Here is a 25,546-nt window from a genome sequence, read left to right as displayed (position 1 = left end):
TTAATGCATATTTATTTTGAATGAGTCTTAGATTAAGGAGGATGTGATGATTTTGTGGAATATTACGTTAAATGTTTCAGATTCAAACACCAGTGCTGATTTAGAGGTTTGCTTTCATTGTGCATTAAACATGATCACACATTGAAAAGGAGCGTTTGAAGTGCAAGGCAATGACACTGTGGAACATTGACGATAGTGCCCTCTATTGGGTCACCTGGTGCAGTTACACGAACTACAGTTATTGAACTACATTCCAACCAAAATAGAAAACCCCCCAAAATCCCATTTAGTCAGTTAACATGATCAGTTAAATATGAAATGCAAAAAACTAAGTAATACGAGTTTTAAAATATCACATACATAAAATTTTCCTCCGAGTATTTTCATGGCCAGATATTATGAGGTATAGGTAGGCAGGTAACCTGCCCCATTAGTTTCGGAGACACTTTGAAGTCAACTCGGTGCTCTGATAGGCTATATCATCAGCGATCGCCATGGTAATTTCACATCGTGCTTCACATGAACAGTGGGGTCTTTCAGAAGGGCCAGGTCCAATGCTAATGAACCATGACATCTCTCTTATCATACGGTGGCCTGACAGACAGGCTACCAGAGAATACCCAAAGCCAAGGTCAGTAAAGTAATGTCCTCTTCCTCCCCTCTACTCTATTCCTGTGTTCAGGGGCCCTGGTGTGTCATCATACCACAACCCCTCACACCTTGGGGTTAACAAGCTTCTATTCTATTTTTCGCTGCATGGGATAATATTTGATAAGGTTTAGAATATCATCATACAAAGCTGTTGATGTTTAATGCAGCAGAAAACACTAGATAACATATGCACAAGGAAAACCTATGAACAAAGAAAACCTTGAAGTGTTGTTCCCAAGACATCCTATACAGTGCATTCGGAAAGACTTTCCACGTTAAATTGTTTTATCCCTCATCAATATACACACAACATCCCATAATGACAAAGTAAAAAGCAGGTTTTTGCAAATGTATATATAAAAAAACAGAAATATCACATATACATAAGTATTCAGACCCTTTATTCAGTACTTTGTTGAAGCACCTTTGGTAACGATTACAGAGTCTTCTTGGGTATGACGCTACAAATCAAATCAATCAAATAAAATGTCATTAGTCACATGCGCCGAATACAACAGGTGTAGTAGACCTTACAGTGAAATGCTTACTTATGAGCCCCTAACCAACAATGCAGTTTTAAAAAATACAGATAAGAAATAAAAGTAACAAGTAATTAAAGAGCAGCGGTAAAATAACAATAGTGTGAATATATACAGGGGGGTAAGGGTACAGAGTCAATGTGCGGGGTCACCGGTTAGTTGAGGTAATATGTACATGTAGGTAGAGTTATTAAAGTGGCTATGCATAGATGATAACAACAGAGAGTAGCGGCGGTGTAAAAGAGGGGGAAAGGGGGGACCTTCTTGGGAATGATGCTACAAGCTTGGCACACCTGTATTTGGGGAGTTTCTCCATTCTACTCTGCAGATCCTCTCAAGCGCTGTCAAGTTGGATGGGGAGCTTCGCTGCACAGCTATTTTCAGGTCTCCCCAGAGATGTTCGATTGGGTTCAAGTTTGGGCTCTGGCTGGGCCATTCAAGGACATTCAGAGACTTGTCCCGAAGCCATTCCTGCGTTGTCTTGGCTGTGTGCTTAGGGTCGTGTTACTGTTGGAAGGTGAACCTTAACCCTAGTCTGAGGTCATGAGCACTCTGGAGCAGGTGGTTTTGTTTTTATCAAGAACCTCTCTGTACTTTGCTCCGTTCATCTTTCCCTCAATCCTGACTAGTCTCCCAGTAGCTCCCACTGATAAACATCCCTACAGCATGATGCTGCCACCACCATGCTTCACCGTAGGGATGGGGCCAGGTTTCCTCCAGACTTGGAGTAGCTTCCGTCTGGCCACTCTACCATAAAGGCCTGATTGGTAGAGTGCTGCAGAGATGGTTGTCTTTCTGGGAGGTTCTCCCATCTCCACAGAGGAACTCTGGAGCGACCATCGGGTTCTTGGTCACCTGCCTGACCAAGGCCTTCTCCCCCGATTGCTCAGTTTGGCCCGGTGGCCAGCTCTAGGAAGAGTATTGGTGGTTCCAAACTTCTTCCGTATAAGAATGATGGCCACTGTGTTCTTGAGGACCTTCAATGATGCAGACATGTTTTGGTACCCTTCCCCAAGACATGTGCCTCGACACAATCCTGTCTCGGGCGCTCTACGGACAATTCCCTCGAACTCATGGCTTGGTTTTTGCTCTGACATGCACTGTCAACTGTGGTACCTTATATAAACAGGTGTGTGCCTTTCTAAATTGTGTCCAATCAATTGAATTGACCCCAGGTGGACTCCAATCAAGTTTTAGAAACATCTCAGGGATGATCAATGGAAACAGGATGCACCTGAGCTCAGTTTCGAGTCTCATGGCAAAGGGTCTGAATTGTTTTATTTTTTTTATAGATTTGCTAAAAAAAATCTAAATACCTGTTTTCGCTTCGTCATTCTGAGCTATTGTGTGTAGATTGATGAGGAAAAACATTTATTTAATCCATTTTAGAATAAGTTTGTAATGTAACAAAATATTGAGTAAAGGAAGGAGTCTGAATACTTTCTGAATGCACTGAATGTAGTCCTCCATATGACCCCTGTGTAATATAACATGAACTATAAGGGAGAGGACTTTATTGGTAACTTGAGCCATGTTTTAACATTATCCTTCATCCCTGGGAAATAGACATGGACTACAGTAGAGATTGGAGGATCAGTTTACAAAACGGATGTTCAGCCTCTTAGTCCACTCAAACAGTACACATTGACCTAACTCAACATCAACACTCGCTTGAACAAAATACATTTTCAAATGCAACTGTCAACAGCAAAACAAAATGGCACCAGGTATACAGGCCTACAGGGCAAATATTGAACGCCGCAATAAGTTAAACAATGTGACATGTGTGACCTGGTCATGTGGCGGTTTATGATCTGTTCACGGGGTTGGTGCCCTTTAGGGTCAGGTCTCTGGGACACCCCGGCACCAAACTCCTCTCGGTCACAGACTGAGAACCACCCAGCACCTCAGCTGGCCTAGCAGGATAGGTGGGGTGACAGTGACCCTGGGACACTGGCCTAACAAACCCCTTCCTTTAATGACACTAGACTAGAAACAGCTTATATTACAATCAGACAGATACAGTAAGCAAAAAGCCATTTCAATCAATCAGTCAATCAATCTATAAATCACAATAACCAGTCCTAGACCCCAAAGTCCAAGCAGAAGCAGAACCAAAGTGTCCAGGATAAACTCCCAAGTATGAAGAACCCTAGAGAGGAACCAGGCTTTCCATATGTGTATGAGTAAATATCATATTTATGATTCTTGTCATAATTGTTTATAGCTAGGCTATATTACTGATGATTGGAAGTGACCTGCAGAATTCGATAGACCACGCCTCTGCTGTAGTTAAAAAAAGCACTGGATGACCTTTCCTATAAATGATTAGTAGAACGTCCAAATATATCCTTTGCGGTGGGCTGTCACTGGCATCAGATTTAAAGCCATGCAATGATGGAAACCCCCCTCCGAGGCCCGTCCTCCCTGGATATGGAGAGATGGAGAGGAGTTGATCTCATCTCATGACGCGACACATGATCTAGGCATCTACGCCAGCAGCCAGATCTTCAGCATTCTCACGTCAATGTCTTAGATTTTTTATGATTATTATATTTTTCATCTAAACTACGATTGGACGGCAGTAAGCACCACGGTTCGCTGGGTTCTCATGATGGTGGGTCACGATGACACGATGACACAATATGACAGAGAGACGCGTTGCGGTCCGATTGGGGATCCAGGGAGAATGTGAGAATGCACCCTCGGTATGGCGCGGCGCAAGGTCACGTTAAGATAAATATACTTAGTGACCTTTTATAGAGCTATTAAGCTATAATCATGATGACGTTGGTCCACACAGTTTCAATATTAAAAAATGCAAGTCTTCTATACTTCTTTCTCTTTTATCATGATTACCAAGTATAGTCAAGGAGAATAAGGAATTATTATTGCAGAAACCCAAACTTACTGTTCTAGAAATGTAAGTGTAGCAATAATTTCTCATTCATTCATTTCTCATTCAACAACAGCTGGTACAAATGAAATACAGTTTCAAGTGATTATATGGCTGTTCTGTCACTGTATCACTTTCTGGTGAAATGGGCTCAATCTATAAATCTATTTAATACGGATAGGTTGCACTGGACATAAATCTTCTGTACATTTTTTATAATGTATTTTTTACCTTTATTTAACAAGGCAAGTCAGTTGAGAACAAACTCTTATTCATAATGACGGCCTACCCTGGCCGAACCCTCCACTAACCCACAAGACGCTGGGTCAATTGTTCCCCGCCCTATGGGACTCCCGATCATGGCCGGTTGTGCTACAGCCCGGGATCAAGCCCGGGTCTGTGGTGACGCCTGTAGCATTGCGATACAGTGCCTTAGAACTCTGCGCCACTCACCCCCCCCCCCGGGATGAGATTTTTATAAGGGGGCCCATTGAACAACGCATGGGTGGGTGAACTCTGGGTGTGCTGCTGAACTTATACCTTAAATAACGCAGATAAAAATAGAAGGCTGTACTGTTTCTGGAGATTCCGCGTTTCGGACAACACTGCATGGTACTTAGCAACCTGCTCCCGTGACAAGCGCCCCTTAACGTGTGCCGAATACCCAGCATGGCATGCATTCTGCATCTAGGTCCTTTCATTACATCTCCTAAATAAGTCCTGCATTACCTCCGCTCGTCTGGACAGTTATAGGAATGGAACGCTGGGTGTGTCCGAATGGTGTAACTATAGAAACAAACAAACCAAGTTTTTTATATAACTGTATAACCCCAATGGTAATTTACTCTATTTCTACGGTTTAAGAAAGTATTTTCAGTTTCGCACCAAGCAGGATAGTGTTTCCTCTCTAGTTGTCATCCAACCCAGGCAGTACTGTAGTTCATTATGGACCATTAGATTGTTCCAGGGTTTAAATGCTAAGTAGAAATGCTAGCAGTGACTGCCAAAAGAGTTGCGCTGAGTGTATGTGCTGCCTGTGGATGCTGCATAGGATTAGCCTAGCATTAGCACAAGCCTAGCATTAGCCTAGAGATAGCATTAGCCATAGCTGTTGAGTCACAGTACAGTAACAGTATATAACACATGGCATAGTGCTGACTGACTCATTAGCTTGACTGTACTGTATCAATGGCCTAGTTGTGTGAGGTTTACCTTCTCTGTTCCCTTGGGGCCATGCTCTTAATGATGGTCTTTGGTAAACAGAGAGAGGTTGGGCAGGGGCCAGGGCATTCAGCTCCTGCTGCTGCCAGGGCTCACTTCACCATCCTGGGGACAGGCACACGATGACAGACCCTTAATGACCCATGATGGATGGAGAACAAAGCCGAAGTGTATTCTCAAATCCCCCTCTTTCCTCCCTAGAAGAGATGGGGAATTCCTACTGTCTATGTCATGCTTGACTTTTACAGCAGTTGTTCGTTCCACTAAGGTGAAATCAAATTGAGGTCCAGGCAGAAGCTTACATGACTCATGCTTTCCGGTAATGTATATTTTCCCCAAATTTCCAAATTTTCCCATTACAACCATCGAGAGTTAAGGACTAAAAGGTTCTATCTGCATTTTTGTCCAAATGGAATTATTGCCATAGCCTTGTTCTGTTCAATGTTCCCTGCCTATATAGTATCTAAATACCCCAATTCATGTTGTTAAGATCCAAAGAATACAAGATACTAATCACTGACACCATTCAAGCCAATGAGGATTCGGAACTTTAAAGCCAATTATCTCAGAATCATCTTTTTGCAGATATAAACTTAAAGGGGATTTTTTTACTTTAAACTCGGACAAAACAGAGATGATAGTTTTAGGTCCCAAGAAACACAGAGATCTTCTGTTGGATCTGACAATTAATCTTAATGGTTGAATAGTCGTCTCAAATAAAACTGTGAAGGACCTCGGCGTTACTCTTGAACCCTGATCTCTGTTTTGACGAACATATCAAGAATATTTCAAGGACAGATTTTTTTTGGAAATCTTCGTAACACTGAAAAAAATCATCAACTTTCTGTCAAAAGATTATGCAGAAACAAGAATCCATGCTTTTATCACTTCTAGATTAGACTATGGCAATGCTCTACTTTCCAGCTACCCGGATAAAGCACTAAATTAACTTCAGTTATTGCTAAACACGGCTGATAGAATCTTGACTGGAACATAAACATTTGAACATATTACTCTACTGCTAGCCTCTCTACTCTGGCTTCTTGTTAAGGCTCGGGCTGATTTCAAGGTTTTACTGCTAACCTACAAAGCATTACATGGTCCTGCTCCTACCTATCTCTCTGATTTGGTCCTGTCTGTACATACCTACATCTATGCTACGGTCACAAGACGCAGGCCTCCTTACTGTCCCTTGAAAACAGCTGGAGGCAGGGCTTTATAGAGCTCCATTTTTATGGAATGATCTGCCTATCCATGTAAAAGATGCAGACTAGGTCTCGACCTTTAAGTCTTTATTTAAGACTCATCTCTTCAGTAGGTCCTATGATTGAGAGTAGTCTGGCTCAGGAGTGTGAAGGTGAACGGAAAGGCTCTGGAGCAACAAACTGCCCTTGCTGTCTCTGCCTGGCCGGTTCCCCTCTTTCCACTGGGATTCTCTGCCTCTAACCCTATTATGGGGGCTGAGTCACTGGCTTACTGGTGCTCTTCCATGCCGTCCCTAGGAGGGGTGGGTCACTTGAGTGAATTGAGTCACCGACGTGATCTTTCTGTCCGGATTGGCGCCCCCCTCGGGTTCGTGCCGTGGGCAAGATCTTCGTGGGCTATACTCGGCCTTGTCTCAGGGTAGTAAGTTGGTGGTTGAAGATATCTCTCTATTGGTATGGGGGCTGTGCTTTGGCAAAGTGGGTCGGGTTATATCCTGCCTAGTTTGCCCTTTCGGGGGTATCGCCGGACGGGGCCACAGTGTCTCCCGACCCCACCTGTGTCCGCCTCCAGTATTTATGCTGCAATAGTTTGTGTCGAGGGGCTAGAGTCAGTCTGTTATATCTAGAGCATTTCTCCTGTCTTATCCGGTGTCTTGTGTGAATTTAAGTATGCTCCCTTTAACTCTCTCTCTTTATCTTTCTCCTTCTCTCTCTCTTTCTCTCTGACGACCTAAGCCCAAGGAACGTGCCTCAAGACTACCTGGCCTGATCACTCCTTGCTGTCCCCAGTCCACCTGGTCATACTGCTGCTCCAGTTTCAACTGTTCTGCCTGCGGCTATGGAACCCTGACCTGTTCACCAGACGTGCTACTTTGTCCCGGACCTGCTGTTTTGGACTCTCTCTCTACCGAACCTGCTGTCTCTAACTCTGAATGATCGGCTATTAAAAGCTAACTGACATTTACTCCTGAGGTGCTGACCTGTTGCACCCTCTACAACCACTGTGATTATTATTATCTGACTCTGCTGGTCATCTATGAACATTTGAACATCTTGGCCGTGTTCTGTTATAATCTCCAACCGGCATAGCCAGAAAAGGACTGGCCACCCCTTAGAGCCTGGTTCCTCTCTAGGTTTCTTCCTAGGTTCAGATCTTTCTAGGGACTTTTTCCTAGCCACCGTGCTTCTACATCTGCATTGCTTGCTGTTCGGGGTTTTAGGCTGGGTTTCTGTACAACACTTTGTGACATCGGCTGATGTAAAAAGGGCTTTATAAATACATTTGATTGATTGATAATCCCAAGCGCTCACATAATTTTGTCTTTATCTTCCATGAATTGATTTACAGAAGTCCCTAACAGATTACTGGTCATGCATATACATTGTCAAACATTTATCATGGACACTGAGTAGACCAAACATTAGGAACACCTCCCTAATATTGAGTTGGGACCCCCCTTTGCCCTCAGAACAGCCTCAATTCATCAGGGCATAGATTCTACAAGGTGTCGAAAGCGTTCCACAGGAATGCTGGCCCATGTTGACTCCAATGTATCCCACAGTTGTGTCAAGTTGGCTGGATGTCCTTTGGGTGGTGGGTCATTCTTAATACACATGGAAAACTGTTGAGTGTGAAAACCCCATCAGCTTTGCAGTTCTTGACACAAACCTGTGCACCTGCCAGCTACTACCATACTCCGTTCAAAGGCACTTACGTTTTTGGACTTGTCCATTCAACCTCTGAATGGCACACATACACAATCCATGTCTCAAGGCTTAAAAATCCTTCTTTAACTGTCTCCTCCCCTTCATCTGGATTTAACAAGTGACATCAATAAAGGAGATAGCTTTCACCTGGTCATGGAAAGAGCAGGTGTTCTTAATGTTTTGTATACTCAGTGTATGAATACTCACCTGTGTGCCCAGTGCAGCAAGTAACCACAAATCTGAATGGCCCAAGTATGACTTTCTCCACTTTGTAATCAAATTAATGCATCGACAAAGTTATTCTTAGGGAAAATTGACATTCAGAGTAACCTGGCAAAAGAATATTAAGAAAAATCATTTAATTATATAATCTACATTCTTGTGGAAAAAAAGGTGCTATCTGGAACCTAAAAGGGTTCTCCGGCTGTCCCCATAGGATAACCCTTTGAAGAACCATTTTAGGTTCCATGTAGACCCTTTCCACAGAGGGTTCTAGATGACACCTGGATCCAAAAAGGTTTCTCCTATGGGGACAGCCGACTAATCCTTTTGGAACCTTTTTTCTTTTTTGTGTAGACTACCATATAGTGTCGACTACCATATAGTGTAGACTACCATATAGTGTAGGCTACCATATAGTGTAGACTACCATATAGTGTAGGCTACCATATAGTGTAGACTACCATATAGTGTAGACTACCATATAGTGTAGGCTACCATATAGTGTAGACTACCATATAGTGTAGACTACCATATAGTGTAGACTACCATATAGTGTAGGCTACCATATAGTGTATGCTACCATATAGTGTAGGCTACCATATAGTGTAGGCTACCATATAGTGTAGACTACCATATAGTGTAGGCTACCATATAGTGTAGGCTACCATATAGTGTAGGCTTCCATATAGTGTAGGCTTCCATATAGTGCAGGCTACCATATAGTGTATGCTACCATATAGTGTAGGCTACCATATAGTGTATGCTACCATATAGTGTAGACTACCATATAGTGTAGACTACCATATAGTGTAGACTACCATATAGTGTAGGCTACCATATAGTGTAGGCTACCATATAGTGTAGGCTACCATATAGTGTAGACTACCATATAGTGTAGGCTACCATATAGTGTAGACTACCATATAGTGTAGGCTACCATATAGTGTAGACTACCATATAGTGTAGGCTACCATATAGTGTAGGCTACCATATAGTGTAGGCTACCATATAGTGTAGACTACCATATAGTGTAGGCTACCATATAGTGTAGGCTACCATATAGTGTAGACTACCATATAGTGTAGGCTTCCATATAGTGCAGGCTACCATATAGTGTAGGCTACCATATAGTGTATGCTACCATATAGTGTAGGCTACCATATAGTGTAGGCTTCCATATAGTGTATGCTACCATATAGTGTAGGCTACCATATAGTGTAGGCTACCATATAGTGTAGGCTACCATATAGTGTAGACTACCATATAGTGTAGACTACCATATAGTGTAGGCTACCATATAGTGTAGGCTACCATATAGTGTAGACTACCATATAGTGTAGGCTACCATATAGTGTAGGCTACCATATAGTGTAGACTACCATATAGTGTAGGCTACCATATAGTGTAGGCTTCCATATAGTGCAGGCTACCATATAGTGTAGGCTACCATATAGTGTATGCTACCATATAGTGTATGCTACCATATAGTGTAGGCTACCATATAAGGACATAAACATTTGTTTTACTTTAGAGTTATATATGTCTGTAAATTCCTAACCATGCCCATGACACCACTTACTTCTGCGTTCTGTTGTGTACTGTAGCACCACCACCTCGTCGTGTAGGTTGTCTGGTCATATCTGTCACACTCTGTTCACGCCGGGTTTAAAAACATTCTTTGCATTCTCAACAAGTCCGTAAAGTTTATAGCTCTTGAACATCTCTAAACCTCTACATCATGGTGTTGATGAATGGCTAGTTACAGCTGCACGGGACAGTTGTGGACAATGCATTCTGGCTGTTCGTGACAGAGGCAGCCCAATTCTGATTTTTGTTTCACTGATTGGTCTTTTGACCAATCAGATTAGTTCTGAAAAAGATCTGTTGTGAAAAGATCTGATGTGATTTGTCAATGACCAATTAGTGGAAAATGATCAGAATTTCTCTGCCTGTGTAAACGCAGCCCTAATCACCCACAGTTTTGTACTCAAGTGAGCAAGCTTTGTCAGGACTGTTAATAAGTGTGAAATAGATGCTGAGGTTAAGGATCGGACAGTGAGGAGACAGACAGGATGTTCTGGTGCTCACCACTCAGAGGCTTTTATTTACAATATTAACAGGTGCAGGACAAATTGGCCAATATACGTTGTACAGAACAGAACAGGATGTTGACAAAGACTTGAAAAAATCAAAGATATTCTCAGTAAAAAATATTCAGGCAACAACTATTTCCTGATAACAAAACTCAGGTATGGCTCTACTCTAGCCAACCTGCTACCTGCCCAGCCTGTACTCTATCCAGGAACTCCTTTCAGGAATGTTCCAACATGATAGCCCACAAGACCTTTCTATCACAAATGCATAATTTCACATGGACATCCCAACATATCATAAACAACGGTTTTCCATAATTTCACATGGACACATTGGGGGTTCTACTAAGATAACAAATGGAATTGTTTTAAGATGGTCATACCAAGGATCATTTAGATATTTGATTTAGAACTTCAGGTCCCTTGTAGCTATAAAAAACAAGCATTATTTGATAAAAATATTGAATTTAAGCTTTACTACTTGTTGGCGATACATTGCAGTGAAAATTAATAAAGAGTCTTTCTCAAACCAATCATTTGTTTCTTTGTCATTGTCTAGAAGTCACAGACAATAAGGCAATGGCAAATACTCAGCACCTTCATACTTCACACTAAATTCAGTCACCTCATACTTGGATCTTGTCACAGAAAATCCTACTTCAGTGAACCTATGGGCCCTGGCATTTCTAGTGGAAAACCTGGAACTGTAATCTACACGAGGGTCAAACCCTGCATGTTGGGGGAAGTGGGAAGGGGACAGTACAGTTGCAGTGGGGTGGAATGTTTTCTTAGTTGAGGATGGAGTGTCCTATATAGCAGAGCTGGGTCTGCAGCTGCTGTCCAGGCAAGAGCCATGCACCCTGCCGGGACGCTGTCTGCCACAGTTACAGTATATTACATAGGAATGTTACACTGTACTCTGTCGTTGAATGACCAGACTAGCCCACTTGTCCATGCTGTCCCCATTCTGTCAGGTATAAAGTTACTGTAGTGGCTTACACTCGTGGGAATCGGCCTATAAGGATCGGGAGAAATGAAAATGTTTCTTACAGAAGAAAGATGGAAAGCGTATGCATAACCATAGTAGCAATTCAAAATGAACAGTTTGGAGATTGAGAACATTATCAGACTAAAAGGCGAGGACAAAACAGTCAATCTGACACAAGACTGAATTCAAACATTACAGTGTTGACGTTATGTGCATTTTACATTTACTGCACCTTTCCCCGCATTTGTTGATAAGGAAATCTGAAAAAACTGTGGACACATTCAGTAACATGATAAGAATATTCATGGGACATTTGGGGTAGGCACAACATAAGAGAAAAAAAGGAGGAGAAAAAAAGTGTTTGAGTGAGAGGACTAACTGGTTTCTTTCCCCAGGTGGCCACGCACCTCTCCAAAGTAATGCACTTTTATGACTCAAAGAGTCTTTCCCTATAAGGTGCTTTTTTTTCAGCTCTCCTAGCTGCTGTTGAGGAACTAGAGCAAGCATTGCCCTGTATTCCCAGCATCACACAATTACTGTTGTTTACACATTCCAAAAAAGGTCCATTATGAATCTAAATGTGGTCAGACGGGCATCATTTGAAAGCGTGTACTACTGCCAACATGGCGAAGTTACAAAATGCAGTGGCTGTCTTTTTTGTTGTTGAGTGCTCCAACTCCTTTTTATCTTGAATGAGTCCTCTAGGAAGTTTTACTTGGTAAGCCATTCGTACGATCTTACTGTGGAAACAAGAAAATTCAGAGAAGCAGATTGTAATTTTGGTGTGCATAGAATAGTCACGAGTGCATTCGGATGCTTGTTCCACGCCAAATTTCTTCACAACTGTCACGCCTTGGTCTTAGTATTTTGTGTTTTCCTTCATTCTTTGTTCAGGCCAGGGTGTGACATGGGTTTATTGTATTGTCGTATTGGGGTTTTTGTAGGCATTGGGATTGTGGTTGATTAGGGGTGTGTCTAGTATAGGCTTGGCTGCCTGAGGCGGTTCTCAATCAGAGTCAGGTGATTCTTGTTGTCTCTGATGGGGAACCGTATTTTGGTAGCCTGGGTTTCACTGTGTATTTCGTGGGTGATTGTCCCTGTCTGTGTAGTTTCACCAGATAGGCTGTAATTAGGTTTCACGTTCCGTTTGTTGTTTTTGTATTTGTATAAGTATTTTTCATGTATTGCGATCTCTTCATTAAAGACATGAGTAACCACGCTGCATTTCGGTCCGACTCTCTTTCGACAAACGAAGAACGCCGTTACAACAACATGACAAACAGGCTCATATATATTTTTTAATTATTATACAAAATTATCAACATCTTACAACTACATCAAACATGTCTAACACAAACAAAACACAGGTATAAACAAGAAAATACTAAATACATACAAAAAATATATTAAAAAATAAAATATGAAAGTACAATTGCATTCACTGAAAAAAATGGCATTATAATGATTCAGTAAGATGTTATTCTTTGTTATTCACTATGGATAATATCTGAACAAGATTCAATCAAAAATATTTGTCATTTTTGTTTGTGTATAAAGTATTTGGCAACAATAATTTTTTTAAATCACTATCATTTCAATGGTCTTTATATCATTGTAATAGTAACATATTATATCCTTCTTGTTAAAAACATGTGTTCAAAACGATAAATAAGTATTCAGGTTTTCCCAAACATCACAGATTAACATTCGTTGAACAAGTGAGTAAGATTTTCACCTTTTTCACAGAAAACGCAGATATCATCAATAGATGTAGAAACAAGCTCATTCTGTTCAGAACAACCCAGGGTTTGACGCCATGTCATCTTATAACTGTACATCAAGCTTAGTGATCATAACCGTTGACACTGTGTAAGACATGAGTTTTATGATATGGAAGTGTGAAGTACACATTTGGACTAACTGGTGTTTGGCTTGTATGACATCAAGGCGGTATATTTATTATAATCCTAATCACCTCGTCTTTCAAAATACACAGAGTCCTCTTTATTTACAGCATCTCCCTCACTCAGACAACAAAAAGATGTTGCACAATATTTTATTTTGCGTGCGGTGTTCAAATTCAGAACCGCTGTCAGTCAAAACCAATACTGAACCGTGAAGTGGAGACCTTGATCTCTGACGTCATGTATACCATGTTACTGTACAGCGACTGCGTCCAATTTAAACGCTTATCAGTGTCCAAATCTGCTATTTTGAACCCGGATTTGGCAATTTCAGACACCCGTTGCTGACAGGTGTATAAAATCAAGCACACAGTCATGCTATATGCATAAACAAACACTGGCAGTAGAACGGTCTTACTGAATAGCTCAATGACTTTCAATGTGACACCATCATAGGATGCCACCTTTCCAGTCAGTTCGTCAAATTTCAGCCCTGCTAGAGATGCCCCTGTCAACGGTAAGTTCTTTTATTGTGAAGTGGAAAGTTGTAGGCCACACAAACTCACAGAACGGGACTGCCGAGTGCAGAAGTGTGTAAAAATCATCTGTCCTCGGTTGCAACACTCACTACCGAGTTGCAAACTGACTCTGGAAGCATCGTCAGCACAAAAACTGTTTGTCTGCAGCTTCATGAAATGGATTTCCATAGGAGAGCATCCGCACACAACCCTAAGATCACCATGTGCAATGCCAAACGTTGGCTGGAGTGGTGTAAAGCTCGCTGCCATTGGACTCTGGAGCAGTGGAAACGTGCTCTCTGGAGTGATGAATCACGCTTCACCATCTGGCAGTCCGACGGATGAATCGGGGTTTGGCGGATGCCAGGAGAATGCTACCTGCCCCAATGCATAGTGCCAACTGTAAAGTTTGGTGGATGAGGAATAATGGTATTGGGCTGTTTTTCATGGTTTGGCTAGGCCCCTTAGTTCCAGTGAAGGGAAATCTTAACGCTACAGAATACAATGACATTCTAGACTATTTTGTGCTTCCAACTTTGTGGCAAAAGTTTTGAGAAACTCCTTTCCTGTTTCAGCATGACAATGCCCACTTTTGCAAACAGAGGTCCATACAGAAATGGTTAGTCGAGATTTGTGTGAAAGAACTTGACTGGCCTGTACAGAGCCCTGACCTCAATCCCATCAACCACCTTTGGAACGCCGACTGTGAGCCAGGCCTAATCGCCCAACATCAACGGCCGACCTCACTAATGCTTGTGGCTGAATGGAAGCAAGTCCCCGCAGTAATGTTCCAACATCTAGTGGAAAGCCTTCCAAGAAGAGTGGAGGCAGTTATAGCAGCAAAGGAGGGACCAACTCCATATTAATGCCCATGATTTTGGAATGAGATGTTTGAACGAGCAGGTGTCCACATACTCTTGGTCATGTAGTGCATGTTTAGAAGGTCCAATATACCAGATTCTGAACAGGGAGAAGTTCTGGTGGCCACCTTCTTGCCCTGATCACCTCTGATAAGCCCCCCTCCACATCCTCAGAATAGCACCCAGAAAGAGGGTCCACCATAACCCCTTTCTCTTTGCTTTCACCCTTTGACGCAAGCATCCGAATCATCCGGCCCTCCTGTAAAAATAAACAGCGTATAAATAGGGGATACCAAGAAGGATCCGAATACATTTGGATCCGGTTCAGTTCAGGGAGAGGATGGGAGGAGGAGGGTAGTATTCTGCCTCCTTTAGCTGGTTGGCGCGAGGCCCCAATGACTGTGGTCAGGTTTGAAGGGTATGAGCCTGCATTCCAGTGCCTCTCCTGCCGTCATGAACTCACCACAAGACCCGATGCAGCATTTCAGCTCTTAATGGTGGATTAAGATGTAAAAAAAACCACCCGATTGGTCCGCTGGCTGTAGGGACTGGTGTTATCACCTGGCAGAAGCCCTGGAGACAAGCTTCATATAGCACCTGGAACAGGCCCAAAAACTAGGCACTAGATGGGTGGTACAATAACTACAGTACAGAAAACTTTAAAAGTACGTATGATCACGATAGTCATAAGTAAGCATTAATGCACAAGACTGTGCATTGTCAGGGAATAACTACACCTCCAGCGGTGTGAGAAGGCACACGGGCCGAAAGAGTTCACCCTGGAGGAGTTTAGATGGAGTGCTCGAGAGTCTACGAACAGAATGTCCTGGTCGATCCATGTTCCACGGCTATATTCAAGGTCTAATTAGCGGTGATGATGAGCTAGCTCTTGAACGCCAGTCCAGCTAAAAGAGCCCTGCTAGAGACTTGAGGGAGTGCTGCACTGCAGTCCCAGGAATCTGTGGCAGAGTGTCAGGGAATTCCTGTCTTTTAACGCTGTCACTTTGAAGCGAACGCATTCGCACCTGTAGCCAATGTTTACGCTTACCATAACATGACCGGCTGGACCGGAGGCGGGATGCTGGACAGTTGGCCGGTCAGCAAGAAGAATGACATTGTAACTAGGGACACCTTGTTACAATGACAGCTATTTTAAAAAGGTTTCTTGAAAAAAAAAAATTCGCCTTGAAAAATCTGAGAGAAGGAAGTGCTGTCTCCACACTTTTAGAAAAAACAAAACTAGATGCTGCAGATGTTTTTTGATTGATTTATTAAAATGTACAAACAAGAGAAACAGGTGTTCTAGACAGAGCATTATTTATGGAAACGTCTTCTGGACAACTTAGCTTTTTACATTTTATTTGTGTCAAGATTTCAGACCTGATGCATGAAAAAAGGATGTATAAATTCACACACTACATTGGGATGTTTGTGAATGAGTGTGTAGAAAGAGGAGAAACTATCCTGTAAAGGAAACAGTTTGGAGTTCTCTCCTGTATCCCACCTCTCCCAGCTGTTTCTTTCCTATCTGTCATAGCTAGGCTATATCACAGTATCACTTTCATTTCCCCTGGATCACGAACCAACACTGCTATCTTCTTGGCTTGGACTGTCTCTAGCCCTGGCCTCCCTTTCCTCTCCTTTTAGTTGTTGTGTTTTACTACGTGTAAATTATAGCATATCTGCTGCTATTAGCATCATCCAGAGCAATCCACCCATAAGCCTTTTAGGATGTCGTCTTGGATGGAGATGCAGTGGATTGGCTTGATAGCCTGGTTTCTAATTCATGAGGTTATTAACAGGTGGCCTCGCAATAGCAGGGTCCAGTTCACTGTATGTTGGGGACCAGGGCTGCATTTAGCAGGGCTCAACATTGTGAAACGTTCAGAAATGTATTTTGCAGAATAGACATGCCTCTGTGAGATGCGGAATCAGGAATCACGTCAGCTCTAATCAGGACATTTCTATCTGAAGGGTTTCCACAACGTTTGGCTCCTGAACGAGGCCTAGATGACACGAGGGGAAGTTGAAGAACATGAATAAAACACAAGCTTCACGCTGAGTAGTATTTAGATCGCCCAATAACAGACATATTGTGACACATTCACTACATTTATCTAGCTACTTACATCAAAAACAGCCAAAAAGGATGTAACCAAATCCATGCCAAAAAAAAAATGTACAAAACATGATGATGGAAGTTTTGCTGTTTTTTCAAAAAGACAAAAATAAATTGACAATATAGCTTGAGGGGGAATGTGAAAAATCTGCATAAAGATTTGAAACTGATCTCCCTAAAAATGTATCTTGGAAACAGAGACCTCATATTTCATATGACTTCATATGAGTTTATGTAAATAAATAAGGCAACTTTCTAGAATGCCCTACAAGCCAATCAGAGATCAGTATTCAACAATGCCATGGTATAAATCCTAAGTACATCAGAATAACAACATGAACACATTCTGACACTGCTACTCTTCCCTAAAGACATACATTCCTATCTATACTATATACACACGCAAGAGACATGGACCCTGTGATGCAGGGCATATGTTTAGAATTTAAATGAAAGAATCAAAATTATGCTTATTAACTTCGAAGGCATACGATAACAAAAATACAATATAATAAAAGTAACAGAATAGAAACATAGCGTTTGTGAAATTTAACTTAGCATTTCCATTCCTGAGATATAAAAGACAACAATAGTTACATTGTTTATAGACAGAGAAAACATCAACTTAATCAACTTGCCTATATAATATGAATTGAAAGAAATACTTTGTTTTCAGGCGTTTCCGATGACTTGACCTTTTACTTTTTTCTTCAGTCTAAAGAACACAAAGAAAACAACGTGGAAGTCAGCATGAAGTCAGTGGGTCAAATGATTCATTTGGTTGTGCAGAACAGTTATTCATCCGAAAAGCACTTAGCTTCAACCTTTGCTAATCCTGCTTTGTAATCGATGGGAGCGTCACGATGGGGAGATCAAACTGGGCTACCTTTCAGGGCTCTTTCTCCTCAGTTTTCTCCATCTATATTTCTACCTGGCTGAATTTTCATGGATAGTTGTGTCCTTAGTCATTCTGTGACACCACTGTCCTGGCTCTCGTCACCTGTAATCCCCTGCCGTGCCTTCTGCTTTGACCATGTTTACGTGGCCTTTGACCTTTGACACCTGTGCTGAAACATCTGTTTGCGGGACAGGATACCGGACATGGGAAAAACAAAAAAAACTCAATTGAATTGATTTATGATGACCCTTTTATGGATTCTTCGAACCGGTGTATGCCCCCTAGGTGTGAAGACCGTGGAGTTGAGGTGGTTCAACTCCTTAAAAAGACATTGATGACTTAGACTAGATTAACTTTTAGCTGAGTGTACAGATTTCATACATAAAACTCAAATACGAAATACGAATTGAAGACAGCTCACAGGTGTTCATTGGATATGGATGGTGTGCAGTCTATAGTACATGACCAAATCAATGGAAACCGACCATGCTGTAGGAGTGTCTCATCCTCACAGCTCTTATATCCTGCCGTTGCACTTTCAAATGTGACCCCCCCCCCCCGGTAATCTCAAATGCATGCAATAAAAAGGAGACCAGGTAACAGAGAACAGCTTTATGTGATTACTAAGAGGCTGATTGCATATTGCAGAGCTTTATGTGATTACTAAGAGGCTGATTGCATATTGCAGGACAGGTGAGCTCTCGCACAGCTCTGTAAAGTGGCTGGGCTAAACTGAGCTAAAGTTGAGCCATATAGGAACAGATAGGCATCTGTGTGGAGAGAACCCCCAGTTAGGCAGTTACTATAGTGAAGGAGAAACCTAGTCACTGAAAGGCTTGACATTCCACTGGGGATTTAGTGACTCTGGGGGAAATGCTACTAAGGCTAACCTGAGTCCAGCGAGAGACTACCACCTCCTCAATCTGGTCTCTGAACAAGAGCTCAAATACTGGGTTACAAAAGTAGTGATTACAATTGATTATATTTCTCACATTGTAGTAAGGCCTAGGAGTCAAGTGTTTGAACTGTAGCGGAGGTAAGTTTCCACCTATCATTTTGTTTGTCTCATTACCTACAACCTGCATAAACCTGTTTACTACCTTAAACTTTACCCCCCTCTAAAAACACCAGGTGGAAATCCTTTCTGTCCTAAACTGACTATATACCTTTTTTTTCATTGCTTTATGACATCACAGAGGGAAAGTTTCAAACATGACAATTTATCACCGCTCTTTCCATCTCCTCTGGGCTTTTACAGCGTGCAGTAAAGCAGATCAGGCCGTTTGGGAACATCCACTCGTCATCACAACGGTCTCCTCTAAACTACCTGTTCCACGCAGTCAATATTCCTACACTGCATGGTAGAATACAATAGAACTGTAATTGTCCATTTTGTCAGAAGCCGTTTCCATAAAGACATTTTTGGAAACACTTTGAATGAAAGGGCAATGCATGTGTTTATGCTAATTACCTACCTATTAGTATGGGCATGTAAAAACAGCTAAATAACCAATGAGAGAAAACAACTAGGGACGCAAAACCTGTTTGATCTGACAGATTAACAACTGAAAGGTTAAGTGCTGAAAAGTTGAATAGCTAATCGTAATATATTTTAGGTCAAAGCAATGCAGCGATTCACTACATATTTAGTATGCAGTTGTTAATATCAATGGGAAAGCTTGCTGAGGAAGAACACGACCGCAAGTTAATTTAAAGGTACAGTGTTTCTTCTAATAGGTTTATGTGCAATATAAACATAGTGCATTACATTAACAACAACAAAAGCCAAAGTCATCATAGTCATGAATATGCACAGCCCTGCGTCAACTCGCATTACTTATTTCTCAACTAGTAACATTTCACTATCAAACATCCCCATTTTAAAACCACCATAAACACACATCAAAATGTAGCAATAGTGGCCGCAGTGTAACATACCTAAAGCGTTCATTTAAAGTAAACTGTTCTTACACCTGGAGAGTGGGGAGAAAAGTCCCCCAACTGAGATGACTAACACACTGAAAGACACAGGCATATTAAGCCGCGGTGTGACTCGTCAGTATGGGCCTGCGGAAGGAATGTTGGAGGTTGGAGCTGATGCTTGAGGCGATACCAGCAGGTGAATGTCCATCTTTCACCAAGTCTCTGATCACAGTAGGCCCAGAGGCCCGGAGAGTAGGTTCGACCCAGGAAGAGTGGACAGGAATGCTAAAACAACCAATTTTGTTGGATGGGGACACAGGCTGAAAATACAACAAGCAGAGGATGGTGACAGGTCTATCCCTTACATACTATTGAAGTCACAGACAGTATTGCATTATGGAGATGGACACTAAGCTGTTATGGCTGCTGCTCCTTCCAAACAGTGTGCCTCCAGGACACAATCTGACCACATGGGGACTGTCAATGAGATCAGAACGATGACTGGTTTGGTACTATGACGTCAGTCCATCCAGAGATAGTATGATAGTTGGAAATACTATATTCTCTCTTGACTGATGTAGAGATTTGGTTATGGCTCATGAGAATAGAAATACCATGTCAGGAACTAAGACTAAATCCATCCACAGTACTTATTGCTTTGTACATAGAAACGTGACAGTATTTGTGAATGAGTGTGGAGAAGGCATCACCAGGGCCCAGTTATCTGGATTTCGCCTATCGGATAGGATTAACTGCATAGAAATAGAATGAATAGAACAGAGTAATTATTGACTTGAATTGGGAACACCCGTTCTATTAATTTAAATCGTATCCGATTGCCAAAATCCGGGTAGATCACTTTTGAAAAACTGAGCCCAGGGGCTCTAGAGGAGCTGAAAGGATCGGCCACTTCTCTAATCCGGCATTTGGCAGGCGGACTCAATTCCCCGGAGATTATCTGGATAATCCTGCCCCAGGGGAATTCTGTTCAGTAAACAAAGCCTAACATTAGTTCTGCTGACTACTAGAGACGTTCGACTAACTGCACCTCCCAACTCCCCACAAATGATTTTCTGAACTCTTAGTAGATACTCAGAGCACTGACTGTTTGTAAAACAACTGGAAGTGACAGATGGTGTTGGTCAGAGGAACTGTAAGGGTTTTGTTCAATGACTGGATTATTGTCTTTCATTGTTAGTCTAGGATACCGGATTTCAACTACAGAGTATAGGTACAGATGTAGGATCTTAATTTGATCACCCTGTTGCAGGATAACTTTCCTGCAATGCAGGACATTTAAAACTCGTGGACTATTTGAGGTTCAAAAAGGCTAAGTAATTCCATGATGAAATTTCAGACTTGATTTTCCCTTATGAAATATGTAATTACCCCTACAAAAATGTAGATGAATTATAATCCACATTTCCTGTTGCAAACTGTCCCAAATTAAGATCCTACATCTGCAATAGACTGCCCTTTGGCCTGGTCTCCTTTGTAAAGCTCAATGGAACATCCAGATGCAATAGGAATAGTGTCTGGGCAAAGTGGGCATCACATCATAGCATGCTACCAGATCACACACACAATGCAATGAAGATAGGTGCTATTCGGAAAACCCTGTGTCGAACAACGGGACACTATTTAGAGAGCTATGGAACCTGGGTGACCTCTGACAAGCTATGCTACCAAGGTGTAAATACCATTTCCATGTAGCATATCAAACTTATAGCCATATTATTTTATTGCCATTGCCTTTCTATCGTCTGCTTTCCTTTGTTGACTGACCGGTATTATTATTATTTAGCTCCTAAAGCGAAGTCAATAATGGTGTGTGTCTTACAGCACTTGGCAACCAGCGGTCTGCTAGCATGGCGGGAATACAAGAGAGAGAAGGGAAAATGTGACAGCTACGGTGGAACTCTTTGGAAGAGTCTAAAATATAAACACTCAAAAAAGGTCAGAGATCACCGTTCTCTGACATCCATCAATAATGGGTTAGGTAGAGGGTATGGTGAACAGTGAAATTGTAAAAGTGAGCTCTTAAGAATTATTTTCCTTTACCTGGCTGTGTGTGTGTGTGTGTGTGTGTGTGTGTGTGTGTGTGTGTGTGTGTGTGTGTGTGTGTGTGTGTGTGTGTGTGTGTGTGTGTGTGTGTGTGTGTGTGTGTGTGTGTGTGTGTGTGTGTGTGTGTGTGTGTGTGTGTGTGTGTGTGGCATCTGTATGTGTGTGTGTGTGTGTGGCATCTGTATGTTTATAGGTGCAATATGCAGAAATTGCTCTGCCATTTCCTGGTTGCTAAAATTCTAATAGTTTGCCTAATTTTAGTTTATGTGACCAAACAGGCAATGTATAGTGTAGAGAAACAATGTACCATCTAAACCGCTGTGAAATATCTTATGAAAATACCAAACAATATGTTGCTGTTTGAAGCTGGTGTATGAAACAGAAAGTAAAATTTGCAACTATAAAAGGTAAGACCGGGAGTATAGAAATAATGCACCTAGAACATATCTACCACTTCTTAGAGTTGAGAATGACACATTTCTATGTGAATTTTGTTGGGTCCCCCAAACAGTTACATATTACAGCTTTAAATGTGTGCAGGTCTAGATGTTCCATGAGGACAATTCCCTCTAGGTCAACCTCTGCATGGACATGTCTCAGTGACCACTAAAGAATGTGGGTGTGTCTCCTAGGACACAGGGAGTACATCACTCATCTCCTTGTGGTCAGCCTATGCCCTTTAATTAGGTTGCGCTGACCTCTGACCTTTTCACTTAGCTCCCACCGCAAAGGGTCACTGAAGGTTAAGGAACCCAAGCAGGAAGTTGGACCGACCCCACCTAGCGGTTTTGTGATATGGAGACAAGTTCAGGAAGTGAACACGTGAGATGTGTGTGGTATTATACAAACTAGATCTGACTGATCTCTGGACCAGATAGCAGTGGTAAATGCACTGCCGATATGACTAATGGGTTGGGGCATGGTTTCAGGTCACATAAAGGAGAGATACTTCCTTTCATAAAGAGAGGCACAGTATAGTGTGTAAAAATATCACAGACCAGGGCTAGCAATAGATACTCAAATCAATGTATCAATTATACTCCCTTGTATTCTACAGAAAGCTAATGAACAAGGCTAATCAGCTTACTACGCAACAAGAGTTTGATAGCAACGGAAGGCTATATTTTAGTCGACTATATGAGTTTTGTGTAAGTATATGATAAAACAGCTAAACTATAATTCAAACACAGCGAGAGAGAGAGAGAGAGAGAGAGAAAGGGAGAGAGAGAGTGAGTGAGAGAGAGAGAGAGAGAGTGAGAGCGGGAGAGAGAGAGAGAGAGAGAGAGAGGGAGAGAGAGTGAGTGAGAGAGATAGTGAGAGAGGAGAGAGAGAGAGAGAGAGAGAGAGAGAGAGAGAGAGAGAGAGAGAGAGAGTGGTTGGAGAAGGAGGACTTGTATACTTAGGGTTGTTACTGCAAACAACTGCCACTAAATCAACTGGCTGAACTAGCAAATGTCTTTTTCACTCAGTTATTGGATTTTTCACAAGATGAATTTGACACCCAGGTTGCTCTGACCTCTGCCACAGAAAGAGATAGTGTTTCAATAGCGAGCAGCTAGCTAGCTACATTAGCTACATTCCACCCACACCAGCAGCTGTGTACTGTACTGTGAGGCAGGGCTGCCTCCTAACGTTTAAATATAGTAATGGTTAAATATACTAATGGTTTCACTAAGTGTTGGTAAAAAAAAATTTTTTTTTTTTTTTTAAACATTTTTAAAAACTGGAAAAGGGCAAAGGGCTACGACCAGGTTATGACAGATGCAAAGCTAACAGGAAGGCTTGGGTGAGCCAAATGTTTATAATAGATTAATTAGCACCTGTAAGTGGCCCTCTTGTAAATTTACCCTCTTGCATTCTAAACACATTTAGATCGTCTGAAACACGCCTGACCACTAAAACCAAAGGAAAAGACAGCTGAGTTGCAGTTGTAGGAAGTGTTTCTGTTTTACAGCCTACCAACCAAAAGTGAATATACTCCCATGTGGAATATTTATTTATTTATTTAACCTTTATTAAACTAGGGAAGTCAGTTAAGAACACATTCTTATTTACAGTGATGGCCTACCAGAAGGCACAAGTCCTCCTGTGGGGACAAGGGCTGGGATAAAACATTTAAAATAAATATAGGACAAAACACACATCACGACAAGAGAGCAAACACAGCACTACATAATGAGAAACCTAAGACAACAACACAGCATGGTAGCAACACAACATGGAAGCAGCACAAAACATGGTACAAACATTATTGGCGCAGACAACAGCACAAAGGCTAAGAAGGTAGAGACAACAATATATCACACAAAGCAGCCACAACTGTCAGTAAGAGTGTCAAAGATTGAATAAACAGTGCATTCAAAAGCATTCAGACCCCTTAACTTGTTCCACATTTGTTACGTTACAGCCTTATTCTAAAATGGATTGCATTTTTCCCCCTCATCAATCTACACACAATACCCCATAATGACAAAGCGAAAATAGGCTTTAGAAATGTATTAGGAAAATAATTTATTTACATAAGTATTCAGACCCTTTTCTATGAGACTCAAAACTTTGCTCAGGTGCATCCTGTTTCCATTGATCATCCTTGAGATATTTCTACAACTTAATTTGAGTCTACCTATTGTAAACTTAATTGATTGGACATGATTTGGACACCTGTCTATGTAAGGTCCCACAGTTGACAGTGCACGTCAGAGCAAAAACAAAGCCATGAGGTAGAAGGAATTGTCCGTAGAGCTCTGAGACAGGATTGTGTCGAGGCAGAGATCTGGGGAAGGGAACCACCAAGACTCTTCCTAGAGCTGGCCACCTGGCCAAACAGAGCAATCGGGGGAGAAGAGCCTTGTTTAGGGAGGTGGCTAATAACCCTATGGTAACTCTGAACTCCAGAGTTCCTCTATGGAGATGGGAGAAACTTCCAAAAGGGCAACCATCTCTGCAGCACTTCACCAATCAGGCCTTTATGGTAGAGTGGCCAGAAGGAAGCCACTCCTCAGTAAAAGGCACATACATGACACTTGGAATTTGCCAAAAGGCACTTAAAGGACTCAGACCATGAGAAACAAGATTCTATGATTTGATTGAACTCTTTGGCCTGAATGCCAAGCGTCACGTCTGGAAGAAACTGGCACCATCCCTACGGTGAAGCATGGTGGTGGCAGCATCATGCTGTAGAGATGTTTATCAGCAACATGACTGTGAGACTAGTCAGGATCGAGGGAAAGATGAACGAAGCAAATAACAGAGAGATCCTTGATGAAAACCTGCACCAGAGCGCTCAGGACCTCAGAATGGGGCGAAGGTTCACCGTCACTTTTTTGGTTACTACATGATTCCATATGTATTATTTAATAGTTTTGATGTCTTCACTATTATTCTACAATGTATAAGATAGTAAAAATAAAGAAAAATCCTTGAATGAGTAGGTTTGTCTGGTCCTGTATATGTCAATAGATCCACTGCTAGACCCGCTACAATCCGGCCTGGATCAGCACTACAAATAGAGGCAAACAAACAAGGTGTGAGGATTCACAGAGAAATCAACCATCTGTGATGGATGCAGCACAGCAACGTCAAACAGTGGAGGCTGCTGAGGGGAGGACGGCACAAAAATAATGTCTAGAATGGAGTCAATGGAATGGTCCCGGACACGTGGTTTCCATGTGGTTTATACCATTCAAATGACTCCATTCCAGCCATTACTATGAGCCTCCAGTGACTTCAATGTAGGAG

General features: G+C 41.9%; 1 protein-coding gene across 3 annotated transcripts in view; it reads right to left on the bottom strand.

Annotated features, from left to right (window-relative positions):
• Positions 1–10,527: 10,527 nt before the first annotated feature.
• Positions 10,528–25,546, bottom strand: part of LOC124001887 (rho GTPase-activating protein gacJ-like) — a 34,377-nt gene continuing 19,358 nt past the window's right edge. For 2 of the 3 annotated variants that reach the window (XM_046309023.1, XM_046309025.1), the window contains exon 10: positions 17,123–17,638. The gene's annotated coding sequence lies outside the window, so the exon portion shown is untranslated. Of the gene's footprint in view, positions 12,263–17,122; positions 17,639–25,546 lie in introns of those variants that run through there. The other variant, XM_046309024.1, reaches the window with a different exon arrangement.

The sequence above is a fragment of the Oncorhynchus gorbuscha genome, linkage group LG17, assembly GCF_021184085.1.
Source record: "Oncorhynchus gorbuscha isolate QuinsamMale2020 ecotype Even-year linkage group LG17, OgorEven_v1.0, whole genome shotgun sequence".
NCBI lineage: Eukaryota > Metazoa > Chordata > Actinopteri > Salmoniformes > Salmonidae > Oncorhynchus > Oncorhynchus gorbuscha.
This window is presented reverse-complemented; position numbering and strand designations above follow the sequence as displayed.